This window comes from Grammomys surdaster, unplaced genomic scaffold (assembly GCF_004785775.1).
Source record: "Grammomys surdaster isolate TR1022 unplaced genomic scaffold, NIH_TR_1.0 166, whole genome shotgun sequence".
Classification (NCBI taxonomy): Eukaryota; Metazoa; Chordata; class Mammalia; order Rodentia; family Muridae; genus Grammomys; species Grammomys surdaster.
Genome location: NW_021604614.1, coordinates 7,948,934 through 7,962,861, shown reverse-complemented (window position 1 = coordinate 7,962,861; position 13,928 = coordinate 7,948,934).

Sequence of the window (13,928 nt, the reverse complement as noted above, 5' to 3'; positions counted from 1 at the left end):
TCACCATCATCACCGTAACTACCTTCACCATCATCACCGTAACTACCTTCACCATCATCACCACCATCAGCGTCATCACTGTGAGGTAGCGGGCACCCTGTGCCTTGTTAAACCCTGCTTAAAATATTAGGTACCGGAGAGGCTTATCTTTCTTCCTCCAGTAGCTGAACCCAAGATGAACGACTAGGGGTCACACATCCCCATGTAAAACCAGGTAAGAAGCTCACAGCGCTCACTCATTTTGATTTAGAAACTGAGGCGGTTAGGTTTTTAAAATTAGTCCCCCTTTTTTGTTTTTTAAGAAACTGGAAGATTTTACCCAAGTCATACTTTCTGCTTTCTGTTCCAAATCAAATAATGTAGCGCCTGCAAGCTGACACATTCTTCTGGTAGTAGGTCAAGGCCAGAGCCGCCTGCTTTAAGGCAGACAAGCGCTGGTGGCTTGGTCTCCATCAATTCTGTCATTTTGTCTAGTCTGTATGTCTCCTCCCTCTTGGCTCCCTGTCCCCCATGGGCTTTGAGCCTGTACCCTGAGATGCTAAGGAACAAAGACTCCAGAAAAGACCAGAGCAATGGATGGGAGTGACCACTTGGACTGACTGCCCCAGTAACCAATCAGGAAGCACTCAGTGGGCGGTGTCCTCTAAGGTCCCTGCATTTCAGGAAATCTGCAGACTATGAAAACTCAGAAGAGCAACCATCCTTCTCCATCCTGCCCCATAAAACTGGGTGGTGGCTCACACGTCACCCCGCTCAGCCCTCAGAGGCAATGTGTTGCAACTCTCCCTTCCTTCTCCCTCCTTCACCCCCAACCCACACCTTGCCGCTACAAACCCACTCAGTCCCCTCAGTCCTCAGAACACTTAGTGCTGGTCAGATTCTCAACTGTAGCTCCTCAACACTGCCTGTAATGCCTTTCCCCTCCTCTGGGCCTTCATCCAACTCCTCTGCAACCTTCAAAACCCAGCTGAGGTGTTGCCTCTTCCAGAAGCCTTCCCTCTCTGCCTCAGTTACCCCCCATCTCTTCCCCAGCTCTACTTCTCAACCCTCACACAGGCAGGTTCCCCATCCTCCAAAGCCAAATCCACACTCATAACTATTCTGCTCATCTACAGATGTGTTTATATACATGGATTTGCTTTCTTGGATTATTTTATTAGATAATCTCACCTTCAAGGACACTACATTTGACTACGGTGAGACAGACCACCAGTTCCCTCCCCCTCTGAAGAGTAAATACAAACACAAACAGAAGAGGTGATGTTCTGCTGATCAATGTATGGTATTAGGACCTGCTTATCACACAGGCTGCCAGAGGTGGGGCATAGAGAGCAGAGCAAACTCTGTCAGAAAGCCACAGAGACACTGTACGTAACCTGGAGCCCCTCTCACCCTTAGGACAGAGGTCTTAAATTCGATGTCTGGAACACACTTTGGACATATTTCTATGTAGCACACGCTTGCTATCACCAGGAAATATTATACTATTGTGCTCAAAGCCTTTTAAGAAATAGACATTCCTTGTTGGCTTCCCAAATGACAGTCAGCTCACAGCTCCCCCGCCCCCATCTGTAGTCTGCGAAGATGCCTCTGTGACCAACGCTGTTCACAAAAGATATTCATTCAGTGGGCACTTTATTAAGCTGCTGTGATTGAAATCCTTCCCTGCAACCCATGAGCCCCCTGGGGGGATTAGCTATGATAGAATCAGGATTTCCTTCTAAAATTAATCTCTCCAGGAGGGCAGGGCATGCTGGACTGCATGACACAAGATTGTCTTCTGCCCTGAGCCTCTGAGAAAGCTGGTGGCTCCATGCTGGTCACATCTGCTATCCAGTGACCAAAATCAATACACGAAGTCTCCCGGAATACACCTTAATATTCCAGTTGTAACCAGTACAGCAGAACATCCCACTACCTCTTCTTTTCCAGAAGACCATGGCTAAATAAGAAGTTCTCCCATGGGTATGGGGAGAGAGCTTAGTCAGTCAGATAGTCAGATAGCCTGAGCTCGATCCCTAGAACTCACAGGGAAAGCCAGGCATAACAGCGTGTGCTTGCAATTCCAGTCGTAGGGAAAAGGAAACAGGAAGAGCCCTGGGGTGTGCTGGCAAACTAGCCTAGTTTAGTTGGCAAGTTATAGCCCATTGAGAGACTGTCTCAAATCTAAAACCAGCTGGGTGGCACCTAAGGAACAAACTTCAAGACTGTCCTTTGGACTCTATACTCACAGGTACACGGTGTGCATCTGCACACGTGAACACACACACATACATACAAAGAGAGACACACACACAATAAAGGAAGGGTTTTTTCACTCAGACATGTCTATGCGCACACGTCTGCTCACACTCGCTCACACCCAGTCACACACACACATTCACCATTCACTGGCACACACATACTTCTTGCCTAATGCTTTTCCTGTTGTTGAACTGAGAAGCAGAGTGGAGATCCAGCTATTCCTGAGTACCAATGGATTGTTCATCCTCTCAAAAGATCCTGTCCCTGTCTGTAAACCACGAGGGTCATTTCTCATACAAGGCTTCTTTGAAATCTCACCTGCAGGATGGGTCACAGCCTCGGGACAGCACACAGGCTGTGACTTATGGCTCCTGGCACATGGGCAGCTGAGACAGAGACAGGCATCAGTTATTAGGCTTCCTCCCAGACACCCCACTGTCTGCCTAGTGGCCAGTTCCTGTCTGCAAGGTTTCCTGAGAACTAAAGGGAACCCCGGGACATGGGACCTTTCATCACTAAAACTGGTAAAGCTGAGGCAGTCTGAGAGGAATCAACCCCATCATGAAGACTGTGGTACCAGTGACAATCACTTCCTCCTGAAGAGATTTCTATGCTCTCCCTGCTGGCCCAGTCTCACTGGCACCCATCATGGAGAGACCCCAGTTGTAGCTGGCTGCCTCTGGGATCCTTAGCAAACTGCATCCACTGAGCTGACTGAGCTGAAGGCTACCTCCCAGGAACCATGCCCATCACTCCAGAGCACTTGGGGTCTTCCCTCAGTTTTTCCTTCACTTGGCGAGAGTCCAACAGAATAAAAGCCCCGAGCCCATCCTGCTTGTCTTCTTCCTCTGGCACACGCCCAGTAAATCACTCACTGTTTTTTTTTTTTTTTTTTTTTTTTTTTTTTTTTTTTTTTTTTTATGGGCTTAGAGTTTTACTGCGCTCCTTCCGACCTTTAGTCCATCTGGAATTTATTTCAGTGTAAGATCCGGAGATGGGATCCAACTGCAAATTATTTTTCAAGTTAGCACGGCAGGTGCTTGAGCCCAGCTCTGTTTATATAATGAGCCTGGGCTTTGAAGGGGGGAGGGCTCCCAATACCAAATCCCCGATATGCAGCAGCAACTGTAACAAACTTGTGCTCAACATTCTTGGGGACTCAAGTTCTTCGATGATCCTACCAATAGCCCCAATAGCCTAATCCATCAGCACCGAGGCAGAAACAGAAGCTGAGGTAACAGCTTTCAGAGAGGACCCCCGAGCCAGCAGAAGATTAAGACCTCCAGCATCCCACAGTCCTGCCAAAGACTGAGGACCCTTGGGCAGACAACCCAGCTAGTACAGGAGGGGAAAGGATCGTCATCCCAGAACTCCAGAACCTGGGTGTCTGGCTTTACGCTGTTACCATAATTCTTTCTCCAGAGCTGAGGTCCAACCCAATGGAGAGCTCTTGCCCAGGATTCAGGAGACTCTGGGTTTCATGGCAATGCCATAAGAAGGAAAGGGAGAGGGGGAGAGGAAAAGGGATGGGAACAGGGAAGAAAGAGAGGGAGGGAGGACACAAAGGAAGGGGGAGGGAGGGACAGAGAGACAGAGGGAGGAGAGAAGGGAAGAAGGGAAGAAAAGAGGGAGGGGAAAAAAGGGTCACTCCTAGATGCATTAAGTGAACCCACAGGTGGGTACATCTTCTCCGATAGGAGGAACACTCTGTCAATCACCCAATGCCCTTCCAATAGGACTGCATTTCAGTTCCCACCTGCCTGCAACATTCAGAGGAATTGCAACCATGACTGTTCCAGGGTTTACACACACAGGGCCCACAGCCTTGGGGAGAGTGAATACTCCCTGGGAGATGTCTGGTGTGTGTTCAGGACAGTCCCCCGCACTGTCCCTCACTCTATCTTCACTACCACCTGTGACTCCAGTCTAGCCCTTGCTTCCCACTGAAAGGAGCAAACCTGGGCCACAGAGGCTCAGACAAAGCCACAGCCACAACTTCTACACGTAGAGTAAGGATGCCACCCAGCTATCCCTGACACTGACCAGGACCCCTGTCCTTCTGGCTCTGGAGCCTCCCATGACTGAGAAGGGCCAGAGGAGAAGGAAATACATGCGGGCAGTAGCTGATGCTTAGTCTCCCAGAGAAGGGAAAGTTAGGAATGACAGGATGGGCCCTAAAAGCCCAGTTCTCCACAAGGAAACTGAAGCCCAAGTACTGTGAACAGTTAGGTTTTTATAAACGCACACAGCACCACCCAAGTGGGGACTAGAGCTTCAGGCGTAGCTCAGTGGAAGAACACTTGCTCAGTACTGACCACAAGGGAGGCTGAAACCAAGTCTCCTGTTGAGTGGCAAGGTCCACAACTGTCCCTCCTCCTTAGATATCCTGTTTCCCAGAATCCAAGGTTGCACAGGGACAAAGGGTATCATCAGACAGGCCAACTCCAGAAAAATTACACACAGTGTCTATTTCAACTCCAACCCCACCCATCACCCATGGGAAAGCGTGTATATCTTTGGCTGGAAAACACACACACATACACACACACACACTGAAACACTTGGCCTAAGAAGGGCCAGACAAGTCCACAGATGGGTTTTCTGTGTGTCCCCAAAGCACACAGCACACTGCTGGTTTCTGTAACTTTGGGAGACCTCCTCCTGCCCAGAACTGCCGAGAAACTGTAGCCTCTGTGGCCCCTTTGAACAGATCCATCTCACATAATGTATTTTTTTAAAAACCACCCAGAAAAGGCCAAGGCTGGAAGGACTCCAGCTTCCCTTTTCCAAGTAAAACTGGCCCTGGCTGGCTGAGGTGTTTCATGAATGACCTGCAAGGAGGTCTCTATGGGAGGATCTGGTCAGCCTAGCGTGAGAAGGGCCTGGGACAGCAGATTGCAGCTTTCTGTGGGAGGGAACAACTCCCATGCCTGTGATCTGACTATTTCAATCCCCAGCTTGTTTTTAAACACTAGAACAGTGGTTCTGAACCTGTGGGTTGCAACCCCTTTTGGGGATTAACGACCCTATCACAACTGTCACTTAAGACCATCGGAAAACATAGATATTTATATTGTACTTCTAACAGTAGCAAAATTAGAGTTATGAAGCAGCAATGAAAATAACGTCATAGCTGGGGGGTCACCACAACATGAGGAACTGTATTGAAGGGTCGCGGAGTTAGGAAGGCTGAGAACCACTGTCCTAGAGAGCTAAACATTTATGTGAAAGTTTCATAGGTGAGAATCCACAGCGTGGCCCTGCCAGCAGCCGGGTCCACCCACAGGTATAGACAGCCAGCAGGGTGTGGGGGTATGTTTGTAAGCAGACAATGCCAAGCGAGCAGGGCACAAACTGTTCATGCCTGCAATCAACCCTGGGTGATTCCTGAAACAAAAGTCTCACAAGGGGGCAGGCTAGAGAGGTCTCTATTTCTGTTAAAATACAGGCATGCACCCTCCAGAACAAAAGGCAAACCGCTGGCCATCTTCCACAGGAGATAGATATGCTCACAGTGAGTGTGAACTGAGCCTTACGATTCTGAAGGGGATCACCTTCTGATCCTGCCTGGGGTTCCAGGGCCATGTGTCAATATCTTCCAAATTGTGTACCTTAAATGCACACAGCTCATTCCTTCTCTCTCTTTCTTTTTTTTTTAAAGATTTATTTATTTAATGTATGAGTGCTCTATTTGCATGCAAACCTTCATACCAGAAGAGGGCATCAGATCCCATTCCAGATGGTTGTAAGCCACCATGAGATTGCTAGGAATTGAACTCAGGACCTCTGGAAGAGCAGTCAGTGCTCCTAACCACTGAGCCATCTCTCCAGCCCCAGTTCATTTCTTAATAGATATTCTTTAATGAGTCATGGAATGCCATGTCATTTGAAGAAAGGATTTTTTGTTTGTTTGTTTGTTTGTTCATTTAGGATAGGATAGGTCCTACTGTGTAGCCCAGGCTGGCATCTGACTTTCAGAAACCTTCTGGTGTCAGCCTCCTGAGTGTTGGGAGAGCAGCTGTGAGTAGCACACCTGGCTTAGAGAAACACATTCAAAAGAGTGTTTGTGATGGCTAATTAGCTTGATTACACCTGAAATCAATGAAAACCCAGGTATTGGGGCACACCTGACAGAGATTTTCTTTATTGGATCATTTAAAATGGGAAGACCCAGCCTAAATCTGGACTGTACCATGTAAAAGGACATTGGAAAAGGAAGTTTGTGCTTTCTTACCTGCCTGCCCTCATTCTCCCTGGCAAGTTCATTTAGCCAAGTCACTCCTTCACTCGTAGTAGAACCTACTTCTTCAGACTTCAGTGTAGAATAAAGACTGGTGAGGGCTGGAGAGATGGTTCAGCAATTAAGAGCACTGACTGCTCTTCCAGAGGTCCTGAGTTCAATTCCCAGCAACCACATGGTGACTCACAACCATCTGTAATGGGATCCAATGTCCTCTTCTGATGTGTCTGAAGACGGCTACAGTGTACTCATACATAAAATGAATAAATGGATCTTTAAAAAACATTAAGACTAATGAAATATCCCGCATCCTGGACTGAACAACTATGGGATTCTTGACCAAACCAAAATTTGTAAGCTGCTCTAATAAATTCCTTTTTTAAGATAGATAGATAGATAGATAGATAGATAGATAGATAGATAGATAGATAGATAGATTATTCTATCAAGTTCTTTTCCTCTAGTGCAATGATTCTCAGCCTTCCTAATGCTACAACCCTTTAATACAGCTCCTCATGTTGTGGTGACTCCCCCGTCACCATAAATTGTCATTGTTACTTTGTAACTGTAATTTTGCTGCTGTCAGGAACCCGTAATATAAATATATGGTTTGCAGGATATCGGATACCCGATCCCTGGGAAAAGGCCATTGAATGCCTGAGGGGGTCACGACCCACAGGTTGAGAACCACTTCTCTAGACCCCCCCCCAAGTAATACAATGTTTGAATTAAAAATCATAGAAAGTTACTTGTAACAAAAACAAAATGGGGGAAAAAAACAGTACTTATAGAACGCTATTAAGACTGCTACATAGACATTCATTGAGCTGCACCCTTCAAGAACTACTCAGACAACAATTCCCCGTGTGTCCAGACAGGATGCCTCTCTACCTCCAGAACCCAGCCTACATCGCTACAAACGGAGCTTCCCCACCAAATCACACCGGAGGGCTCCCTGCATTTCCTGCCAGGATGCCAGACAGAGATCTCTTTCCCAGGACCACACTGAATCGAACTTGGAGAGCTCATAGGGGATTAGCGTCTCAATGTCAAGGTACAATCAGCAAATCTAAGCAACGCCACCATCAAGATCACTAGGAAGGCAGAAGTCAGTCGAGGCCACCAGGACTCCTGTCTGCAGAAACTAAACAAATTTCATCACCACACCCCAGGCCTCCGGGCCAAACCCTCTCTGAGTGGACCAGGCAGGGCCAGAGCAAAGGCCAGCTTTCCTAGCTGGCCAGTATGTTTCTGTCCTTTATTTCTTGTTGGATTGGTAGTCGCTAGGCCACAGGACATCCATCCTTTGTGCCTGAAAGCAAGCTATGGCCACAGATTAAAAATTAATGTACTGCCTAGCCCGGCTTCCAACTTGATGCCTTAATTGAGTTTGTTATGAGGGTAGTGCTGGGCTGCCGTGGTCCAGCCCAGGTCCGGGCTTCAATGTTGGACGAGAGGTTTGCAAGCTCAGTAATGCAATTAGCTCCCAGTGCACAGACTGCTTCTCTCCAGAGTCGGTCTGAATCTACCCTGGGTCTCTGTGCACACAGCATAGAGACAGAATTATTGATCTATGTACATCTTCAAAGACTTCCTTCAGCTAGTCGGAGCTCAAAGAGAAAGATGGGAGAACGGACTCCATTGCTGAGAGAGGGGCTCTTTGGGAGATGCATGTTCATTAATTAAATTAAACATCTATTTCAGCAGCTCCTTTGCATCTGGAATGCAAAGGAGCGTGGTGCAATTCCCTAGGGAAGCCTATGGCTCTCCTAAGTAAATGGCATAAAACTTGAGAGGGGTTAATGAGAACATTGTCTATTACTCCCCTACTGCCTCTGGCCATGGAAGGTTTCCAGAGATTTCTTTATTTAATGAACATTTTACATAGTACCAATTTATAACAGCCACATGGCAGGCATTAACCATCATGACCACAAAGGATGCTAGTCCAGGCATTCACTATGGTTCCATTACAGATGAGGAAATGGAGACCCTCCCTTCCATCATCTCTCGAAAACCTAGTTGGCCTCCGTTCCTTTCAATTCTGAAGCTCCATGGTAGATTTCAGGGTACCAGCTGGGCTGATGGTATACCAAACCCACCCTATAGAGTCATGAGGAAACCAACTTGATAGATCTCAGGGCTGGAGAAATAGCTCAGCAGTCAAGAACATGTACTGCTCTTGCAGAGGACCTGAGTTTAGTTCCAAGCACACAATCACCTATAATACTAGTTTCGAGGGATCCAGCACCCTCTTCTGGACTCCATGGACAATTACACTCCGGTGTTCCTACCCACACATAGACATGAAAATATGCATGTAAGTTAAAAATCAAGTAAATCTTTAGGCAAACAAGCAAGCTTGCATACATGATTTCTGGGTAGCTAGCAGTCAGTCACAGGGCAAAGTTATTTCCCACAGCTTCGCAGCCCATTAAGTCTGATTGCCAGTGTTTTCTGGTGCATACAGCCCTGGGGCGAATACAGAGAGTTACCTGCTCTGAGGATAGCCTGATACATCTGGGAGCAGAAATAACAGGCAGTCCTTTGCCATCGGCAGTGTCTGGTACTGAAGACCCAAAGCCTTCCCTTGAAGGAAGGCAGCTAACCTGTTCCAAGTAGCCTTGGAGAGAGAGGTGTAGATCCGTCCATGAGCTATGTGCATGTCCCAGTCTGGTGCCACTTGGCAGCGCCTTGGACCCTCCAAGGCACCAGCCCTGCATTATTTTGGGCAAACACTGTAAGGATGTCGTGCTGGAATCAGGCTGTTGTTCGGGCCACGATACACACAGCAGCCCTTTCCCTTCCCACAGACGCTGACAGACACCGGCAGAGATACTGTGAATCTCCAGCTACCACGTTTCCCAGAGCCAGAGTCTCCCTCACCCAAGGAACAGAATTTATATCAAAGTGGGTATTGGCAGCCACACGGCTTGCTCCCCACCCTTTTCCAGGCTCCTGTCAGGGAATCAGAGAGCCTCATCACAGGCTCCTACTCTGAAACTTTTATCCTCTAAAAGGTAGAAGAGACCCTTCCCCTTCTTATCATGAGGACCCTGATTTCTCTCCTCAGAGCCCCTACCATGCTGCTGTTCCATTTAAGGACTAATATTTTTTCTAATCAACTTCAATACTCTCCCTCAATGTCCCTCTTGAACCCACATCTGAGACCTTCTTCCAATGGGACGGGAAGGGCTTAGCTGTCTCGATGGATGGCCTGGAGACAGTGTCAGCTGTTATGAAGACTTGCAAGAACAGATGGATCTGGGGTGAACATGCAGTGTGACTCTCCTGGGAGGCTCCCAGGTCCCCAGAGCAATTTTACAACTGCTGGGGTAACTGTGTTCCCCCTTCCCGACCCCCCCCAGTCTGTCCATGTCTAAGAAGCCCTCATCTCTGCCACCTGTAGCCCCTCAGGGGGCCCTCACTATATTCCCTCCTGTTGAATACCATCAACACAAAGTCCTTAGAGACAGTAGGCTAAAATGTCACTCGGTGTTAATTACCCTTTTTAAATAATGCATAAAGACAGTGAGGCCCAGAAGCAGAGGGCTACTGCGGTTGAGGGATAAGGCCCTCCAGGCTAGAGGCTGATCTGGCCACGCCCACCATGCAGCTTCCCAGTTCTCAAAGTGACTGCTTAGGGTGTTGTAAGCTCCCTACTGAGAGCCTGACTCTGATTTCCCAGGTACCCAGATGCCAGGAGACTGGCGTCTGCCAATCTCACTCACTTCCATACGTAGGTTTACAGACCTCAGGTTACCAGACTCTGAGCATCAAAGGACTAAAGTGTCTGTACATCCCCTGACCCACACTATAAATACTGCCCAGCTACAACATGCCCTTTGGACCCCTCTCCCTGTACCACTTGGGAACCAGGCACAGCCTGGCTGCCGGTCTGTGCTGTTGGCTACTCACCAACCACGTGACATGACCCGCTCCCCTCTGAGACACACATACAAAGGGATTTCCACGCAGCCTTGTAGGACAGAGCTGTCCTTGGAGCACCACTAGGCATCTGTCTGTCTGTCTGTCTGTCTAAGCAACCTATAGAGAGCAAGCCAGAAAGCGGCACTCCGTCATGGCCTCTGCATCAGCTCCTGCCTCCAGGTTCCTGCCCTGCTTAAGTTCCTGCCCGCACTGCTTTTGATAAGGAACTGTTCCGTGGAACTGTGAGGGAAACAGACACTTTCTTTCCCAAGCTGCTTTGGTCATAGTGATTCCATGTAGCAACAGTAACCCTAACCAAGATATCATCCTATAAGGCAGTGAACCTCCTGGATCCAAGAGACAAGGCCAGGGGCATGGCTTCCTCCTTTGGCTTGGGGATGGTCTGGTGAGAGGGAAGGCAGGTACTGTCCTCCAGCCCAAGGTGGATTCCTGAGTTGGGTCTGGGTCCTTTGAACTTCAACCTTGTGCATCAGGCCCCACAGACAGAAAGTGATGGGGTAGCCCATCCTGCAGGGCCACCCTGAGAGACCTGTGATGACAGAGCTATCTAGATTCTTAAGGCTTTTCTGGTGCTTGCCCTTCTCCTGGGTTCTTCAACAAGTTCCCCTTCATCAGACAGATAGCAAGGGGCTTGCAAGAGAGCTGAGCAGGTAACGGAGCTTGCTGTCTAGCACGGTCACTTAAGTGTGATCCCTAGGGTATGTGTTATGGATGGAGAGAACCAGCTCCCACAGTTGTCCTCTGCCCTCCGTACAAAAGCCACAGTCCACACACACGCGCGCACACACACACACAGTAAGTAAGTAAGTAAGTAAGTAAGTAAGTAAGTGAGAAAGCAAAGGAGGAGCCCCTGCCCACCCCCCGTGTGGCACTGGGAAGTATGGCTTCTCTGGTTTAACTGATGGTCTCACACACTGACTCCCCTGAGCTTCTACATGGATCCAGGCGACATGTTCTTTGAAAGATGCCTGCTAAGGTTGGGAATATCATCCCCTGAGAGGGACAAGTGCAGAGACCATGCAGTGATGGTATCTTTCTCCTGCCTGTCAACAGAATGTGGCAACGTGCCAGGCCTGTATGCACAATACCTTATTAAGAGCTCTAATTAAACCTAAAGCCAGCCTAAAGGGGAAGGATTTTGCTTTTCCAAGACAGTCTGTGAGCTGTTCCTGTACCAGAGAACTTCCACTTCAGTTAAAGAGGTCCTTACTTTGGAGCTGCTTTCCCACCTCCACCCAGCCAGAGCCTTTGGCATTAGTCACTGTGTGTTGGGACTCCAGAAACCTAAACAGGCAGCCATATCTGCAACTTTATTTCTCTCGTCTACAGAATGAACGAGAACAAGTCAGCCATTGGTGGCCCGGGATCTGTACTGGCAAGAGCACATGGCAAACAGGTGACATCAAGATCTTTGGGGACTAGAGATGTGGCTCAGTTGGTAGAGTACTCACCTGGCACTAGACACACAAAGCACCACATAAAACCAGACATGGTAATACATATCTGTAATCCCAGAGTTTGGCAGTGGAGGCAGGAGGAATGGGCCTTCAAGGTCAACCTGGGTTGAGGTAGGAATGGTGTGGGAGCACCCTCTTAGAGGCAAAGGGGAGGAGGGATGGGGAGGTTGTGGAGGGGAGACTGGGAAGGGGGACAACATTTGAAATGTAAATAAATAAAATAACCAAAGAAGAAGAAGAAGGAGAAGGAGAAGGAGAAGGAGAAGGAGAAGGAGAAGGAGAAGGAGAAGGAGGAGAAGTAGCACCAGAAGTAAACCTTTAAGCCCCACCTGCCCAAGGACCAGGTAACTTCCTGGAATGCTGGGAGTTGTAGTTCTTGGAAAATAACAGCGCCTCATAGGAGTGTCAGGGGCCTCTCAGCTAGAGGTTCCAGGGAGTAGTCCTGACCAAACCCCATCTTGGTCAGTATTTAATTAAAAACTTGCTTTAAGTTGGCTCAGTGGTGGACTTGGTTTCCCTCCAGTGAAACTCGGAATTAAACAAAAGCAGGCGGAGCAAGCCATGAGGAGCAAGCCAGTAGCAGTACCCTCCATGGCCGCTGCATCAGTACTTGCTTCCAGGATCCTGCCCTGCTTGAGTTCCTGTCTTGACTTCATTCATTGATGAACAGCAAAGTGGAGTGTAAGCCAAATAAACGCTTTCCTCCCCAACTTGCTTTTTGGTCATGGTGTTTCATTGCAGCAATAGAAACCCTGACTAAGACGGTATATCTTCCTCCTTCCCTCTCTCTTCCATTCTTTGCAGCCTTTGAGACAAACACAGAGCCATCAGCACTCCAGGCCTGTAGGCCAGACAACCTCACGTACTTCCTGACAGGAAGTCACGAACAACCCATTTGCCTGTGGCTAAGGCTGTCTCAGATGTGAACACAGCCGCCCCACGTTGTCTTGCCTACTTAAGAAGAAGAAGTAAACAGAATCAGATTTGAAGTGGATAATTGCTTTAGCCAGGAAGAATAACAACATAAAGAGCCACTTAAACCAGACATTCCTGCCCAAACTACATTAGGATCAGACCAGATCTGAGGTCCTTGCCAAACCACCCACCACAAAGCCCAGCTAGCCTGGTGTCCCTTTTCGCCTCAGGAAGTCTCAGGAAGCAGCCACCATATGCCAAGCAACCCAAGCCATCAGAGGTTCCATCTCTGAGAGCAGAGAGAATAGGGTCCTCACTTCACAGACACGGCTCCCTGAGTGTGCCCACTGTTAACTGCCATTTCTTTTAATGAGATACATATATGGAAAGAGGAAACTTTGGATGCAGTCACTGGATAGTGTGTTAGATAGGACCCCCATACATTCTCTCTCTCTCTCTCTCTTACACACACACACACACACACACACACACACACACACACACACTTTGTCATTTAAAACAGTGTCTTGCATAGCCCAGGCTAGCCTTGAACTTATCATCTAGCAGAGGATGTGAATAGTCTTCCTTCCTCCACCTCCCAAGAAGGCTAGGATTTTCTCTAACAAATAATTCTACAGTCATGCTTTCTCCATCCCCCACCCCATTCCCACACAGCCACAGATATTCATATTCCCCACAGTTCAAAAATATTAAGTGGAAAATTCAAGAACCAATAAGTTTTATTATTATACCGATACACTGCAGTATACTGTTACAGCCGGTCCACTTTATCGCTGGACGTTAATCTCTCACTGTGCCTTATTGACTGATATGTTTGGGTGCTGGGGATCAAATCCAGGGACACTGAGCTGGGGCTGGGCTCCAGTTCCTCATTCGTAAATTAAGTTTTGCCCTGGCCCAGCAGAGAACAATAGGAAGCTAATTGATTGCTGTTAATTATTCTGTTACCTGTAGAATATTCCAGAAAATGTCAGGTTGGGTGTGGGGATGGTATACATAGTGGCTTCACCAAACAGAAAACCCTTAAATTCTCTAGTGACAAAAAAGATTCTTTCTCTCTCTCTCTCTCTCTCTCTCTCTCTCTCTCTCTCTCTCTCTCT